Genomic DNA, 19,399 nt, shown 5'->3' on the forward strand with positions numbered 1-19,399 from the left:
ATCAATACACAGGGACATCCCTAGTGGTCTAGTGGTAAAGAATCTGCTTTCCAGTGCAGGGGACACGGGTTTGATCCCTAGTCAGAGAACTAAGATCTCACATGCCACAGGGCAACTAAACCCACGTGCCACCACTATTGAGATTGCACACATCAATGAGAGAGCCTGCATGCCACAACTACAGAGCCCATGCGCCCTGGAGTCTGCATGCCACAACTAGAGAGGGGAAACCTGCACACCACAACTAGAGAGAAGCCCATATGCCACAATGAAAGCTTGATGCAGCTAAAAAAATAAAATAAAATAAATCAATTAAATAAATCAATATTTTTAAAAACAACAACACTGAATTCCTCAGCCTAAACTCTAGAGGCTGGAGGAAGCTTCTAAAAAAAAAGAAAGAAAAAGAAAAATCAATACACAAAGGTCTATTGCATTTCTATACACTAATAATGAACAATCAGAAGGAGAAATTAAGAAAATAATACCACTTACAATTGCATCAAAAAGAATAAAATACCTAGGGATAAATTTAACAAAGGAGGTAGAAGACCTGAATATTGAAAACTAAAAGACATTAATGAAAAAAATTGAACAAGATACAAAAATAGAAAGATATTCCATGGCCATGGACTGGAAGAATTAATATTGTTAAAATGTCCATACTACCCAATCTCCCAGAGTCAAGGCAATGCCCATCGAAATTCCCATGGCATTTTAAACAGAAATAGAATGAATAATCCTAAAATTTATATGGAAATACAAAAGGCCCCAAATAGCCAAAGCAATCCTGAGAAAAAAGAATGAAGGTGACAGTATCACACTCCCTGATTTTAAACTCTATTACAAAGCTATAGTAACTAAAACAGTATGCTTTTAGCATAAAAACAGACACATAAATTAATGGAACAGAATAGATAGCCCAGAAATAAACCCATCCATATATGGTCAATTAATTTATGACAATGGAGCCAAGAATGTGCAATGAGGATAGGACAGTCTCCTTAATAAATGGTACCAGGAAAACTGGACAACCACATGCAAAAAAAAAAAGAAACTTTACTACTATTTTACATGACACAAAAAATTATTCAATATGGATTGAAGACTTGAGCATATTTCCTGAAACCATAAAATTCCTAGAAATAAACAGTGGTGCTAAACAACGTGACATAGGTCTTGGCATTGATTTTTGGAATCTGGCAACTTTGGGCAACAGAAGTAAAAATAAACAAGTGGGACTACATCAAACTAAAAAGCTTCTGCAAAGCAAAGGAAATGAGCAAAAAAATGAAAAGCAACTTACTGAATGGGAGATTACATTTAAAAATAACATATATTATAAGGGGTTAATATCCAAAATATATAAAGACCATATACAATTCAATGGCAATAAAACACACCAATTAAAAATGGGTAGAGGATCTGAAGAGACATTTTTCCAGAGACATACAGATGGCCGACAGGTACATGAAAACATGCCCAACATCACTAATCATTAGGGAAATGCAAATCTAAACCACAATATGATAACACCTCACACCTGCTATAATAGTTATTCAGAAATAACAAGTGTTGGCAAGGATGTAGAGAAAAGAGAACCCTTGTGCACTGTTGGTGGGAATGTAAATTGGTACAGCCAGTATGGAAAACAGTATGGCAGTGTCTCCAAAACTTAAAAATAGAAGAACAATACAATCCAGTAATTCCACTTCTGGGTATTTTTATCTGAAGAAAACAAAAGACTAACTTGAAAAGATATATGCACCCCCATGTTCATTGCAGTGTCGTTCACAATAGCCAGGATATGGAAACAACCTAAATGTTCATTGATGTCAGAATAAATAAAGAAAGCATGATATATACAATGGAATATTATTCAGCCATAAAAATCAGTGAAATCTTGCCATTTGTGACAACATGAATGTACCTTGAAGGCTTTATGCTAAGTGAAATAAGTCAGACAGATAAAAGATAAATAGCATATGATTTCTGTTATATGTGGAATTTTCAAAAAGACTAATAAACACGTTGATACAGGGAAGAGATTTGTGGTTGACAGAGGTAGGGGTGAGAGGTGTGAAAAATAGGTGAAGGGGGTCAATAGGTAAAAACAAAAACAATTATCAGAAGAAGGTGGAAAAATTTAACATTCATTCACACTTTGGAAAACAGTTTGGCAGTTTTCAAAAGTGAAACATAGATGTAATCCAGCAATTCCACTCTTAGGTATACTCCCAAGGAAAATGAAAACATATTTCCATACAAAAACTTGTACACAAGTGTTCATAGTTGAATTACTCACAGCTAAAAATTGATGACAGAAAAACAAAATGTGGTATATCTATACAATGGAACATTATTTGGCAAAATAAATAAATGAAGTAGTGATCATGCTACAACATGGATCAACCTTGTAAACATAAGTGAAAGAAGCCAATCACCAAGACCACAGATTATATTATTACATTTACATGAAATGTTTACAATAGGCAAATTCAAACAAACTTAGAAAAACATCAACTTGGAAAAAGAACAATGAAAGTACTAGGTGAAATGTCAAGGTAAAAATAGGTATCAGGCAAAAGAAATAGCATCATTTAAAATAACCAACCAAGGGATACATATGGTTTTTAAAACTGTACAATCGATTATTGGTGATGAAATAGAGAACAAATAATCCCACATTTATAGAAATATATTTGTACAAATTATGGTGAACATTTTCAGAAATAAGTGCAATCTAAAAATTCTAGTTTAAGTATTTAGCCTAAAGGTAGTATGAATTCATTTGTGTAAATATTTATATTTCTGTTTGTTCTTCATACTATTGTTCAAAATATTTAAAAATTATAAAACAAACTTGCTTAAAAATTATGATCTTTCCATATAGTGGAATAATATTTACCCTGTAGAAACAATGTTACATATGAAAATATATTGGCATAAAAATTAGCATTATTTACCATTCATGAAAACAGTTTCAAAACAGTGTTTATATGTACAATGGTTATGTATTGGGTTGGCCAAAAACTGCCTTCGGTTTTTAGGTAAAAATAAAAGACATATTTTTCATTTTCACCAAGAACTTTATTGAACAATGTATAAAACCTTTTGTTCCACTACCCTCTGCCAGTTTTCAGGCAACTTCATCTTACCAAAATTTTTTATCTTTTTGAGCAAAGACCTGTTTCAGGTGCATTTTACAGTCTTCCAGGGAATTGAAATTTTTTCCATTAAGAGAATTTTGTAAACACCAAAATAAATGGAAATCTGAAGGTGCAATGTCTGGTGAATAAGGCAGGTGAATCAGAACTTCCCAGCCAAGCTGTAACAATTTTTGCCTGGTCATCAAAGAAACATGCGGTCTTGCATTATCCTGATGGAAGATTATGTGTATTCTGTTGACTAATTCTGGACACTTTTCGTTGAGTGCTGTTTTCAGTTGGTCTAATTGGGAGCAGTACTTGTTGGAATTAATCATTTGGTTTTCTGGAAGGCACTCATAATAGAGAACTCCCTTCTAATCCCACCATATACACAACATCACCTTCTTTGGATGAAGACTGGCCTTTGGTGTGGTTGGTGGTGGTTCATTTCACTTGCCCCACGGTCTCTTCCATTCCACATTATTGTACAGTATCCCCTTTTCATCACCTGTCATAATTTGTTTTAAAAATGGAATGTTTGCATTACATTTAAGTAGAGAATCGCATGTGGAAAAACAGTAAAGAAGGTTTTTTTGGCTTAACTTATGTAGAACCCAAACATCAAAGTGATGAACATAACCAAGCTGGTGCAAATGATTTTCAACACTTGATTAGGATATTTTGAGAATGTCGGCTATCTCTCACATGGTATAACATTGATTGTTCTCAACTCATGTCTCGATTTGATCCCTATCAACTTCAACTGGTCTACCCGACTGTGGAGCATCGTCCAGCGAGAAATCTCCAGCATGAAACTTCACAAACCGCTTCTGACACGTTCAGTCAGTCTGCACCTTCTGACACATTCAGTCTGACAGCATCTTCTCCATGTACTGCACAAATCTTTTTGCATTTTGGTTGTGTTTTTACCTTTCTTGAAATAATAAAGCATCATATGCCAAAAATGTTGCTTTTTTTCTTCCATCTTCAATATTGAAATGGCTACAAAATAATTCACCAATTTTGATGTCTTTTTAAAAAGTCATGCTGATATGACAGCTGTCACATACAGTCTAACAAAACTGTTTCAAAGAAGTTAAATAAAACTAAGTGCTACTAGAGTCATCTTACAGGAAAAAATGAACAAAAATTTTGGCCAACCCAATATTACACATTTTCACATTAATGAAGAAACATAAACTCAGAGTGAAAGACAGAGACATAGATATCTAAAAGTATATATTCATAAAGATAGTGATGGCTTATAGCACTTAACAGAGTAATCATTTGCATAACATTTTTATTTTTAGGGAAACAAATACACATATTTTTATTTGGATGAATGTATCAATTAGGATATTTTCATTGTCACATGTTTAAAATTAATTTTAAGGTAAGAAGTCTTAGTTGTACCCCTGATACTATATACTGTAAACTTTCCTATACTTTGTCCAGTTGTAACATCTGTCCTTTGGTGGAGGAAAAGAGCTCTTAGGGTAGTAGCATACGTTTAAGTAAGCACTTTGATGTATGGAGGAGTTAAATATTTTCTGAGGTTGTGACATGACTCTGGCACAACAGTGGTCTTAACAGTCATTTATGAAATAAAATGAAAAGTAGTGTTTTAAAATTTTGTAAAATCATGCACATAGGTACACAAGGCATGATGCCAGCTGTAAGGTAGTGGTGTTATATTTCATAGACTAGATTATGAGAAGTAACAAATTTAGAACTTTGCAAGTCATTGAGCTGTACTAATAATGAGTTTTTAAATGTCTTCTTTGTAGCACTTTTCCAGTATAACATACAATTTATTATATGTCTGAAAATTGAGCAAAATGTATATGTGGTGCAACACTCTTCCTTTTTCACAATCCCGTAGATTGTCTATCATTATTTCATTTTATTTCAAGAGTTTTATAAATTGAGTTGATAAGGAAAAGCATTTTCAGCAAAAAAATATTTAATGTCTTTGGGTAAATAGCAGCCTCTTTGGAAAAAGCTAAGAATGAACATAAAGAGACTTAAAAAATATAACAGTATGCTAACATTTATGGTATATGAAAATATAGTTACCTATTGCATTAAAATGTAGATCCATACAAGTGGAACATTTTTTAAATTACCACTTTTGCCCTGCATTTCTCTTTGCTCAAATAATGGAGACATAGTGTAGTAATTAGACAAATGAACATGGGCTTTTTAATCTGACAGGCTTGACTTTATTTCTGCCCCACCAATAACAGATTGTAATACCTTTGGAAATTTCTTCTCTCAGTTTATCATCTGTAAAAGTGAAGACAATAACATGTACATCTCAAGACTGCCCAGAAAACTGAATGACATAAGATTAAATGGGTGTTAAGTGAAAACATCTAGGACATTATTAGCTATGTTTTCCCATTAAAGAAGAAAGAGGAAATAACATGTCTTAAAAGTACAGTCCATCATGCTATAATGTTTGTTTTGGAAATACAAATTTATTCCAACACTTGGGAACAATTTGAGCATAAAATACTTCTTGAGCTTACTTATACATAATTCCAACCATAACAAATAGTAGGTGAATGCATAAAAGTGCACCCAGCTGAACCCAGTCACACAGGAATAACATCTCCCATCCCAAACACACTGTGTGTGTGTGTGTGTGTGTATGTATGTGATGAGTTACACCTATCCACATCTTGTGTTATGACTTCCTGTCTGATTTCAAATAACTTCCTTCCATCACTTATCTATAATTCACAAGTTGTAACCCTTCCTGTGACCACATTCACAGGCAAACTTCAGGTCTTTTTCTAGGTAAAGTGCCATATTCATTGTAGTACTTGTGCATTTCCTAACAATTTGACATGTGTAAAACTGTTAATGTTTTTATCATGGCCCATCTTTGTGTGTATGTGTGTATGTGGGTGTGTCTGTGTGTGTCTTAGTCTATTTAGGCTACTATAACAAAATACCACAGATTGGGTAGCTTACAAAAAACAGAAATTTATTTGTCACAATTCTGGAGGCTGGAATTCTAAGATCAGGATGCTGGTATGGTCGGGTTCTGGTGAAGACCCTCTTCCTGGTTTTAGACTGTCACTTCTCACTGTGTCCTCACATGGTGGAAGGGAAGAGGGATGATCTCAGGACTCTTTTATAAGGGGCACTATTCCCATATATGAGGGCTAATCACCTCCCAAAGGCCCCACCTCCTAATACCATCATCTTGGGGGGTAAGATTTCAACGTGTATAAATTTTAAGGGGACACAAATATTCAGACCTTAGTAATGTGTCACTAATGAAGTTTTTGAGTGTTGTGTCCCTAATGCCATTTTTTCCAAATGGCATATAATTTTTATTGTACTATTTTGCATAGCACATTAATTTTTAGAACACATATGTCATGCTACATGATAGTAATGGCCTATAGCTATTATATGTACTATCAATAGTCAATGTTTTTAAAATTTCTCCTATCTCTACTTTTTTTTTCATTTAGCAAATATATCATGGAGTTGTGAACACCTTAAGTTTAGAGTTAAAAAAGATTGATTTATCTATGCATTTCTTGAATAATCCCCAATAAACACTTCTAAATAACAAGGTTCTTAATTTTCATGGAATACGGTACTCCATTATTTTGAATGTTGAACATACAGAAACAGCTTCAATAGACACATGTCTATGCTAGTTAAGCTTCCTGAATCCAAGACTTATAGCAGATAACTCTTCATTTGAAATCAACATTTTCTTTAGTAGACTATTTTCATAAATATCTCAGTAAATAAATGTATGTAGTAATTCATCTCAAAATAAGGTAGGTTAATAATACTAAAGAAGACTTTTTGTTGTTTGTTTATTCTTAACAGATAGTTCAATTTCCAAGTATTCAAAATGATTTAGACATGTAATAACTTGCTTATAATGTTGAAGACTTTGCATCATTGATTTTTCCATTTTCCTATTTGTTATTGTCAGTAGTATTAAAACTCAAAGTAAGTTTGATACAGATCATAAAACTTTCCAAGAAAACCAGTCTGGTGTATCTATTCCTACAACTTAAATACAAGATCAAATGATGAATGCTTGTTGATTTAAGCATCTTGAACAAGAGATTAGAACAATTGCTAGAGGAACACTTGGGGCTAAGACTGTGTATTAGGAAATGTTTACACCACAAAGATATTTTTGCCAATAGTTTCAAAATTCCTTTTTTGTTGCATTCTGACAAATACCAGAAATGTTTTTTCTTTTCAACTGAAAATGCCTGTAGATCAGAGTTTACTTCCTTTTTTCAAGCAAGCCTGATTCCTGACAGAAAACTTTCTATGAAGCGTTACTATTTTCCCATTACTGCCTTTTCTTTAGAATGAGTTTTTATCTTATCATTCATCTTCTAAGTGAGGCAGACAAGTAAATCAGTAATAAGTATTATGATAAATTTTTCTTTTGGGTAGTATAGAAAGACAGTGGAGAAGAATGTGACACTTGTATGTGGAATAACATGACATGTGGATTGTCATTAAAATGCAATTTGATTTTCTTCTGCCATCTCATTAAATTTTCTTCAGTGGAGGTTATCTTACTCTGCCATTAGATCTCAACCCTGGTAAGCTCATAACTTTTCTACACTCTTAGGTAACAGACAGTCCTAACCATCACATTAAGTCAGAAATTGTCTCAATTAAAAAATTAGAATGCCTAGCCCCATGTGAGAATTAAAACTTAAAACGTGACAAAACATTATATATTTTCCTTTCCTTGTCTGGGCCTGCTTCAGGCTTAAGAAAGAGGTATATACTTGCTTTTTCGGTTTCTTGCCTTGCTTCTCGCAGCTTGCTAAGTCCATTCAGCGCTAGTATTTGGAGACCAGGGAAAGGAACAGGGGAAGTTAAGGTCTCACTCCAGCTAAACATTTCCTCATCTGGTTTTACCTTTTCTGACTGCTGGTAGTTATTTAAAGACAGAGTTCTTTATTCTTTTTTTTTTTTTTTTTTTTTTTGTGGTACGCGTGTCTCTCACTGTTGTGGCCTCTCCCGTTGCAGAGCGCAGGCTCAGCGGCCATGGCTCACGGGCCCAGCCGCTCTGCAGCATGTAGGATCTTCGCGGACCGGGTCACGAACACGCGTCCCCTGCATCGGCAGGTGGATTCTCAACCACTGCGCCACCATGGAAGCCCTAGAGTTCTTTATTCTTGTGGGAAGTTTTCATACACTTTGTACAGGTCCCTACTAGACTTGTCACTCTTGCAATTCCTTTAGTCCAGGCTCCTCAAATGCAAGTACTTTCTGCCAAGGTCTTTTTATCCATCAGGTAGCTCTACTAAAAAAGTCTCAAGATAATTTCACACTGGTTCTCTCTCCCACAGGGTACACATCTACTCCATGGTTAATCATCACATATTCCTTGTCTTCCCCAAATCTGGATATTACAGAGCAGCACTCTGCTGGCTCCCTTATCAAGGCAGTTGGTCGGTCTTTCTCTGCCTTCTTGATTTCCTTGGACAGGAGTGAGTACCCAGTCTAGTATCTGCCTAGGAATCTCAAATGTTAGTTTGTTATCATCTTATCTCTCTATATTACCCCTTCAAGAAATATATTTCAAAGCTTCACAAGGCTGCTAAAGGCACAGAGATTAAAATATGTAAAGTCATATTTTGACCTATAGAATGTAAAGCTTTTGAGCAGCTTCCTTGTGAATTACTTTGCCCTTTTCCATATTCTTTCAAATCCAGCTCCAGATTTAAGGTCCCCAGCAGGTGCCCTGTCCTTGGTCAGTTAGCACACCCCAGTGTCTGGACACAGCTTCCTGTGTGATAGATACTGTGGAGTACAAAAAAAGAGAAAAGCAATAAAAGAGTCCATGAAATGAAACTTATAGATTAAAAAAATATTCTCAAAAGGGTTTTGAGGCTATTTTTGGTATCACTGTTGTTGTTTAATAGTCTAAAATAAGAGATTGGAAAGTTGTCTAAATACCTATTTTTAAAATATTCTAAGACACCAGAACACTGACAATAAACTTGAAATTTACACTACCTCAATTAATTGCACACCTTGGTTAAGACATTTAGACAAGAGAAGCAAAAAACCAAACAACTAGTAGTTGATATCCTTATGTATAAACAATGAAGTTGGACTCTTATGCCACTGTATGAGTTATCTCTTGCTGAGAGGTTTAGTTCCTCTTTGCCATTGGCTGTAGGAGCACCTCAGTTCTTGCCACTTTACCTCTGTAGGACCATGCACAACATAGTAACCGCCTTTCATTAGAGTGAACAAGCAAGAAAGCAAGATATGGGGAACAAGAAAGAAGCCAGAGTCTTTGTAACCCAATCCTGGAAGTGACATCCCATAATTTTTATCATAGTCTATTTATTAGAAGCAAATTATTAGGTCCAGTAAACACTCAACAGGAGATGACACACAGCATGAATAATGGGAGATGAGGTTATTTGACCCATTTTGGAAACTGAATATCACAATTCTCTTCCTGTTTTAATATTCTTTGATCCAATGACTACCTGCTTTCTTAATAACAATAGAGCATCTATTGATAAATTAGTAATATCATAAATTTCAAATATGGCAATGATCAAAATGCCTATTGATCACTTGCTGGTCTTTAAGAAATGTTTAGCTAGGAAGAGTTGCAAATTTTCTCATTTTGTTGATTAATCAGAATAAGCCAATGAAAAAAGCCATATTTTCCATGTACTCCTATAATTAATAAGCTCTTCTACCCAGGCCCATGGACATGAGATATAAACATGAGGAACAAAGTAAAAATCAAATATAAGTAAACATGGGAAGGCAAAAGAATGATAATGATCTTTCTCCTCTATCACTACTCTGGGCTTCAGAACAGAGAAAAACTGGCAAGAGAAAAAGGAGGAACGCTGGAATGATAGAGAGACAAGAACTCCAGAACATTTAAAAACTGATTATAAATGGGAAAAGCAGAGACAAGCTGCAGAGGAAGAACTATTAAGGCCAAGACTGAGTGCTAGCTAGTTTTGAATATGTAATTCTTAAGTTTTATTGTTGAAAGTTTAAGTCCCCCAGCATAATAATCCATTTATTTGCCATTTTAGACACATGAATCTAATATTTTATTAATAACAACAACAAGAACAAAAAACCTGTAAAATTCCATACTGTGGAACAGTGAGAATTTTGCTGTTTTAAAATTAATCTTTAAAAGTAAGGTGTTAAGGGGCTTCCCTGGTGGCGCAGTGGTTGAGAGTCCTCCTGCCGATGCAGGGGACATGGATGGGTTCGTGCCCCAGTCTGGGAGGATCCCACATGTGGAGCAGCTGAGCCCGTGAGCCATGGCTGCTGAGCCTGTGTATCCGGAACCTGTGCTCCGCAACGGGAGAGGCCACAACAGTGAGAGGCCTGAGTACCGCAAAAAAAATTAAAAATAAAATATAAAAAATAAAAGTAAGGTGTTAAGTTTTGACTTGCATATTTTGACTTACATAAACTTTATGCAAAATAGCTGTCTATAAGAAATTTTGTTGTTGTTGTTGTGGTACGCGGGCCTCTCACTGTTGTGGCCTCTCCTGTTGCGGAGCACAGGCTCCGGATGTGCAGGCTCAGCAGCCATGGCTCACGGGCCCAGCTGCTCCGTGGCATGTGGGATCTTCCCGGACCGGGGCACAAACCCGTGTCCCCTGCATTGGCAGGTGGACTCTCAACCACTGTGCCACCAGGGAAGCCCATGAACATTTTTAATCCAGAAGAAGGTACATCGTTTTTATATACTGACTAAATAAATTATGATTATCTCAGTGAATTACCATAAAATAAACAAGCAAATTCAACTTCTCATGACAATTGTGCTATACAAGTTTAAATAAATACATACAATTCTCCAAACATCCTAACAAATGTTGTTTCTTACAAATATATGAATAGTTTCTAAGTTACTAGTTATTAATCTTTGAAAGATAACTATTAGAAAAAAATCTATTCAATGTGACAGGAAAACAGTTTCCCATTTTAGTAAACAAATAGAAAAAATTACATGATGAAAAGGCACCAAATGTATATATTAATGTCCTTTTATTGAATGTAGGCAAATATTTGCTAATCTTTAAAGCTTTTCTGTGCAGATCACAAGGACAAAGCTAGTGCTTTTCATTCTAACAAGGACATTTGTCAACAACTTCTTTACACAGCCTATTATTAAGAGATACCAAAACTTGTTACCAATGATTTAACTAATTTTAAGGATAGCATACCAAATAAATTGAGGTTTTTTATAATTATTTTTGCAAACATAAGTGAAAATATATGTAAAAATTAAAGAGGAGGTCCAGATCAAGATGGCAGAGTAGCAACCTCCTGAGCTCACCTCTTCCCACAGACACACCAAAACTACAACTACGTGTAGAATAACTATTTTTGACAATGACATGGAGACTAGAAGAACAGATTTTCTATAACTAAAGATGTAAAGAAAAGGCCACATTCAGTTGGGTAACAGGAGCAGAGACATGGTCTAGTCAGACCCCACAACCCTAGTGCAGTGACAGACAAACAGGAGGGATATCACAAATGCAGAAGTATCACTGAGGAGCTGAAGAGGGAGGGAGTGAGCCCCACATCAAGCTCCCCAGCCCTGTGGACCTACACTGGACAGAGAAGCCCCCACAAAATCTGGCTTTGAAAACCACTAGGGCTTACATTCAGGAGAACTGAAGGGCTGTGGGAAACTGAGACTCCACTCTTGAAGGGCCAATGCATAAACTCCCTCCCTCCAAGTCCCAATGTACAGGCAGTAGCTTGAAAAGTACATGGGTCATACGAGAAACAGAATCATTGACTCATTTCAGGGTGTGTGCTGGAGGGGCAGGGATCTGGTGGAACTTTCTCTGGGGGTGAAAGTGCAAGCAGGTACCATTTTTTTTTAAAAAACTCTCCTTCAACCCCACTGTCCTGGTGTTGGTGGGTGCATTTTCTGTCATTCTCTGTCAACCTTGTTAACACCTGTTATTCCCCTAAGAAACAGACCCACCCAATCTGCCCATCCCAGCTGGCTCCTCCAAAGTGGAGTCTGTGCCAGGCACCAGCACCAAGAACACCCTACCTAGCAAGGTTATAACTCAGAATTGAAGGGGAAATAAAGACGTTCCCAGACAAGAAAAGCTAAAAGAAGGGAATTACATAACAGTAAAGGAATCAATCCAACAAGAGGATACGACACTTCTAAATATCTATGCACCTAACATAAGAACACCAAAATACATAAATATTAACAGACATAAAGGGAAGTATTGACAGTAATACAAATATAGTAGGCGACTTTAACACCCCACTTAAATTAATGGACAGAATATCCAGACAGAAAATCAATAAGGAAAGACTGGCCTTAAACAACACATTAGACAAGATTCTACTCCAAAACAGCAGAATACACATCCTTCTCAAGTGCACGTGCAACATCCTCCAGGATAGATCACATGTTAGAACACGAAAACAAGTCTCAATAAATATAAGAAGACTGAAGTCATACGAACCATCTTTCTCAACCACAATGGTATAACACTGGAAGTCAGTTACAAGAAGAACATAAATACATAGAGGCTAAACCACATACTACTAAACAACCAATGGATCAACAAAGAAATCAAAGATGGAATCAAAAAATACTGAGACAAATAAAAATGGAGACACAACTATGCAAAATCTATGGGACATAGTAAAAGCAGTTCTAAAGAGGGAAGTTTATGGTGATACAAGCCTACCTCAGGAAACAATAACAGTTTCAAAAAAAAAAAACAAACAAACAAATAGACAGAAAACAACTAATGAACCTAAACTTAAACCTAAAGGAACTAGAAAAAGAAGAACAAACAAAACCCAAAGTTAGCAGGAGAAAAGAAATAATATAGATTAGAGCAGAAATAAATAAATAGAGACTTTAAAAAGCTATAGAAGAGATCAATGAAACTAAGAGCTGGTTCTTTGGAAAGATAAAATAAAATTGATAGACATTTAGCTAGACTCATCAAGAAAAAAAGAAGTGAGAGGACCCAAAAGATAAAATCAGAAATGAAACAGGAGAAATTACAACCAACAGCACAGAAATACAAAAGAACATATGAGATTACTACAATGATATGCCAATAAACTGGACAACCTGGAAGAAATGAATAAATAAGTAGAAACAAATAAACCTCCAAGACTGAATCAGGGAGAAATAGAAAATTTGAACAGACCAATCTTAATAATGAAATTGAATCAGTAATCAAAAACCTCCCAACAAACAAAAATCCATGACCATATGGCCTCACAGGTGAATTCTATGATACATTTAAATAAGAGTTAATACCTAACCCTCTCAAACTATTCTGAAATATTGAAGAGGAGGGAACACTTCCAAAATCATTCTATGAGGCCAACATTATCCTGATACCAACACCAGATAAAGATAGTACAAAAAAGTTATGAACCAACAACCCTAATAAACATAGATGCAAAAATATTCAACAAATATTAGGAAAACAACTTCAACAATACATTAAAGGGATCACACACCACAATCAAGTGGGATTTACTCCAGTGATGCAAAGATGGTTGAATATTCATAAATCAATCAAGGTGATACACCACACTAACAAACAAAGGATAAAAATCATATGATCATCTCAATAGATGTAGGGAAAGCTTTTGACAAAATTCAACATCCACTTATGATAAAAACTCTCCCCTGGGACTTCCCTGGCGGCACAGTGGTTAAGAATATGCCTGTCATTGCAGGGGACACAGGCTCGAGCCCTGGTCCAGGAAGATCCCACATGCTGTGGAGCAACTAAGCCTGTGAGCCACAACTACTGAGCCTGCGCTCTAGAGCCTGAGCCACAACTACTGAAGCCCATGTGTCTAGAACCCATGCTCCGCAACAAAGAGAAGCCACCGCAATGAGAAGCCCATGCACCACAACAAAGAGTAGCCCCCGCTCGCCACAACCAGAGAGAGCCTGTGCGCAGCAACGAAGACCCAATGTAGCCAAAAATAAGTAAATGAATAAATTTATTTAAAAAAAATACTCTCCACAAAGTGGGTATAGAAGGGATGTACCTCAACATAATAAAACCCACATAGGACAAACCCACAGTGAGCATATACTCAACGATAAAAAGCTGATAGTTTTTCCTCTAAGGTCAGGAACAAGATGAGGATGCCCACTCTCATTACTTTTATTCAACATAGTATTGGAAGTCCTAGCCACAGCAATCAGACCAAAAAGAGAGAGACAGTGAGACAGAGAGACAGAGAGAGAGAAAGAGAGAAAGGCATCCAAATTGGGTATGAAGAAGTAAAACTGTCAACATTTGCAGATGACATGATGTTATATATAGAATACCTTAAAGACTCCACCAAAAAACCTGTTAAAACTAATAAATGAATATAATATATTTTTTGTAAGGTAAAAAAATCAATGTACTGAAATCTGTTGTGCTCTATAAACTAATAAACTATCAGAAAGAGAAATAAAGAAAAAATTCCATTTACAAGTGCATCAAAAAGAATAAAATACCTAGGAATAAATTTAACCAAGGAAGTGAAAGACATGCACCCTGAAAGACATTAAGATGTTGAAGATGACACAAATAAATGGAAAGAAATAGCATGCTAGTGGATTAGAAGAATTCATATTGTTAAAATATCCAGACTTTTCAAAGCAATCTATAGATTCAGTGCAATCCCTACCAAAATTCCAATGGCATTTTCTACAGAACTGGAACAAATAATCCTAAAATTTGTATGGAACCACAAAAGACAGCATATAGTGAAAACAATGTTAAATAAGAAGAACCTGGTGGCATCATGTTTCTTTATATCAAAATATGCTACAAAGGTATAGTATGGTACTGGCACAAAAACAGACAGAGCACAGGTATAAACCCTCATTTATATGGTCTATTAATTTACCACAAAGGAGACAAGAATATACAGTGGGGAAAATACAGTCTCTTCAATAAATGGTGTTTAGAAAACTGAACAGCTATATGCAAAAGAATAAAACTGAAATGCTTTATTACACCATATACAAAAACAGACTCAAAGTGAATTAAAGACTTAAATCTAAGGCCTGACCCATAAAACTCCTAGAAGAAAACATAGGCAGTTCACTCTTTGACATCAGGGTTAGTAATATTTTGGGGGTCTGTCACCTCAGGCAAGGGAAACAAAAGCAAAACTAAACAAATAGGACTACATCAAACTGAAAATCTTTTTCACAGAGAAGGAAACCATCAACAAACTGAAAACTTAATAAATGGGAAGAGATATTTGCAAATGATATATCTGATAAGGGTTAATATCCAAAATAATAAACTCACACAACTCAATATCAAAAAAGCAAAGAATCCAAATAAAAGGTGGGCAAAGTACCTGAATAGACATTTTACCAAGGAACACATGCAGATGGCAAACAGGCATGTGAAAAGATGTTCAACATCACTAATCATCAGGGAAATGCAAATCAAAACCTCAATGAGATACCACCTCACAGCTGTCAGAATGGTTATTACCAAAAAGAGAACAACAACGACAAAAAAAAGAGAAGTGTTCTCAAGAATGTAGAGAAAAAGGAACACTTGTGCACTGTTGGTGGGAATGTAATTGGTACAATCACTATGGAAAACAGTATGGAGATTGCTCCAACACTTAAAAATAGAACTACCATATGGTACAGCAATTCCAGTTCCAAGTATTTATCTGAAGAAAACAAAAACACTAATTTGAAAAGCCATATGCGTTCCATGTTCATAGTAGCATTATTTACAATAGCCAAGATATGGAAGCAACTTAAGTGTCCATTGACAAATGAGTGGATAAAGAAACCTGGTTTCTCGTTTTTGTCTGATTACCTGTGCACCTGCCTCTGGTCCATCTCCTAGATAGTACATTTTTAACACATCATTTTTAACACAATGGAATATTATTCAGCCATAAAAAAGAATGAAATCTTGCCATTTGCTACAAGATAGATGGACCTAGATGGTATTATGCTAATGAAATTAGTCAGAGAGAGAAAAACAAGTACTGTATGATTTCACTTATATACGGAATCTAAAAAGCAAAGCAAAACAAAACAGAAACAGACTCACAGATACAGAGAACAAACTGGTGGTCACCAGAGGGGAGGATGGTAGGAAGTTGGGCAAAACAGGTGAAGAGGCATAAGAGGTACAAACTTCCAGTTATAAAACAAATGTCTCAGGGGTATAATGTATAGTATAACAAATATAGTCAGTAATATTGCAATAACTTTGTATGGTGACAAATGGTTAGTAGACTTATCATGGCAACCAATTCAAAATGTATATTAATGCCAAATCCCGATGTTGTACAACTAAAACTAATACAATACTGTATGTCACTGTACTTTTTAAAAAATGAGAACATATGTAACATCATAATAATTTTTGCTAATAGAGTTTTATAGCTAGTTTGAATACTAAACAAAGCCTGATACGTTCCAGAGAATGTAAAAAGGAAAACAAATAGAGAAGCTAGATTTACTTTGCAGTATGGTGAATATCTTTCTTTATTTGTATATTTCTTTATTAATTTTAAAATGTATACTGAATACCCATCATGTGACATGCTAGCAACACACATGGTGGAACTTCAGATAAATCTCAAAAGTTGAAAAACTTTGTCACCTGAAGAAAAATGAAGTATGAAACTAGGGGAAAGCTAGGTCAGAGGTCAAAAGAAGTTCTACACAGAGGACATGCGTTTGTTAAAGGGAAATTACATTGTGAAGAAGAGGGAAAGAAGAATTGAAACCATGCTGCAAGATGCCTAGACAGTGGCAATATATTGGGCAGAAAATTACAAATAACTTTAGTTAACATCATTTCCCTTTTAATTGAGGCACCTCATTTACTCTCTCACTAATTGCATAATATAAGTGCAGCAAAAGATTAGAAATGCAATTTCATGTTTTTCCAGATCCAGAAACATCATAGTTCAGATGTTGTTAACATGGCTTAAATGTATTTGCTGGTGTGCAAATTTTAGCAAGGTCACAATACCACGTTAAGAAATAATTATATGCATGTTAGAATAATTTGAGCATTGTCTTTCTGATGAACATCTGATCTCAAAGGGTCCCTCTGAGGAGAATATATTCCATTCTGGGTCACACCTGCCAAGGTTTCCACATCAAAACCTGTGCACCTGCCTCTGGTCCATCTCCCAGATAGTACATTTTTAACACATCATCTGCCAGGGGGAAAAAGATCACATAACAGAAGCTCGCTTCAAATGAAAGATTTTCTGCCAAGAGGATTGGGAATTGTGCTGCCAGGCTGGCAGATGATATGGAAGCATAAATCTGAAACCTATTCTTTTATGTCATCTGGTTTGAGACACTTTCATTACCATTTCAACCCTGAATTCTATTCATAAATCTGTGCATTAACTTAAATAAATAAAATCCAAGCATTTTTTTTAATTAAGAAATTTTTTTCAACCAGGTTTAAACTAGACTCTCAACCATATGGATTTATAGGATCCCTATACAAAATTTTTCTTTTTTTCACAAAAACTTCATTGTGGCTTCAAATGCACATACCTGTCATTACCTTTAGCTTTTGCATTGCTTATTACTTGGCTATTCCTCAACATTCTATAAAACAAGCAAGTGTTACTAACACAGAGTCATTTGTTCAAACTAGCAAAAGACCAACCAATTGAAAGGATTAAAGATTGTATCATAACATACTTTTGAGGAAATAATATTGCAAGATATTCAAATATATAATTAATCTAAATTCATTAAGGAATGACAGTCATTCACTTATATATTTTATGCATTCAGTCTATAATCGGCTCAGAGAATTTTTTTTTTAGAATAGTTTTAATAAAGTCATACAAATGTGGCACTGCTAACTGTACTATATACATTCTGTCCTTTTTTATTAACAGAGGCCATTTCTCTCTCCGGAAAAAATGAATGGAATAAAAAATATGTTTCCCATCTTCCTTTGAAGCTAGATTTAACCTTGTGAGTAGACAGGATAATAAACCTCAACAGAAGTTTGCTAGGGGATTCTGGAAAAGTTCTTCTTTCCTATGGTCCTCCTTGACCCCTTCTCATGCATACCCAGTTTGTTCCTCTTTCCTTATTTCCGCCTGGAACACAGACATGCTGGCTGAAGTTGCAGCAACCATAATACAATTAAAAAGAAGTTCAAGAGAGTCCCAGAGACTGTGGCATCCTGTGACAGCACAGAGAGTGATGCCCAGCATAAGACTTCTTGTTACATGAGAATAAACTTCTGTTACTTTTTTTCCTTCCCCTTTAGTTACTGAGGCATAAGTTGCATACATCAAGGTACACAAAACTTAAGTGTACAGCTTGGTGGCTTTTTAACCTATGTATATACCCATGTAAGCACCACCCATATCAAGATATGTGTAACTCTCCAGAAGCTTCCATCCTGATTGATACCCTTTGCCAAAGGCAACTTCTAGTCTAACCTCTAAACCCAAGTTTCTTTAAGGCACTATTTAGTCAGTTTTACTGTTACTTGTAGTCAAATATAATTTTATACAATTCTTTTAATAAGCAAATTTTCTGTTGACATAACAGTATTGTATAGGTGGGCCAAAAAGTTCGTTCGGGTTTTTCCATATGATCTTATGGAAAAACCCAAACGAATTTTTGGGCCAACCCAGTATTAGATCCCCCTCATGATATTTTTAAAAGTTGACCTTTAACAAAAGACTTTTTAATCCTATATAAATTTTGCATATTTTGCAATCACATATTTTGTAATTTTCTTTACCCCTAAATCACATTTTTAGTAATTTCTATGAATATAAGCAAATATTATTTTTCTATTTGATACAGAGATTTTAATTATCCATGTGACAAAATGATTGAGTATGTCTAGATAGACAAACTTAATCACTTTATTAAAAAAACAAACACTAAAGGTTACATGGGGATTATTTAAATGATAAAATAGCCCAGATGTTTATAAACAACAAACATATTTCTTCCTACTTGTTGATCATTTCCCTACTAAGATCCATGTCTTAGAAAAAACTACCTTGTATTCTTCAATAATCCAAAGATCAAATAGTTCTTTTACTAAGCTTGCCAATATTATCTACATTTACTAAATATCTTTTAACACTTTTCTATGCCTTTTTTAAAATAGTGAAAATGATTAGGAAATAATTGAAGCAGTATTAAAACCTAATTTAAAATAATAAACAAGATGATTCAA

At 35.1% G+C, this 19,399-nt stretch overlaps 1 long non-coding RNA gene across 7 annotated transcripts in view; it reads right to left on the reverse strand.

The window, feature by feature from the left end:
* The window catches only part of LOC136793801 (uncharacterized), a 1,119,572-nt gene that overhangs the window by 604,367 nt on the left and 495,806 nt on the right, over positions 1 to 19,399 (reverse strand). Inside the window, exon 6 of one of the 7 annotated variants that reach the window (XR_010839592.1) lies at positions 5,349 to 8,960. The exons of the other annotated variants lie outside the window; for them this stretch is intronic. This is a non-coding gene — a long non-coding RNA (uncharacterized lncRNA). Of the gene's footprint in view, positions 1 to 5,348; positions 8,961 to 19,399 lie in introns of those variants that run through there. 7 annotated transcript variants of the gene reach the window in all.

The sequence above is a fragment of the Kogia breviceps genome, chromosome 3, assembly GCF_026419965.1.
Source record: "Kogia breviceps isolate mKogBre1 chromosome 3, mKogBre1 haplotype 1, whole genome shotgun sequence".
In the NCBI taxonomy this organism is placed as follows: domain Eukaryota; kingdom Metazoa; phylum Chordata; class Mammalia; order Artiodactyla; family Physeteridae; genus Kogia; species Kogia breviceps.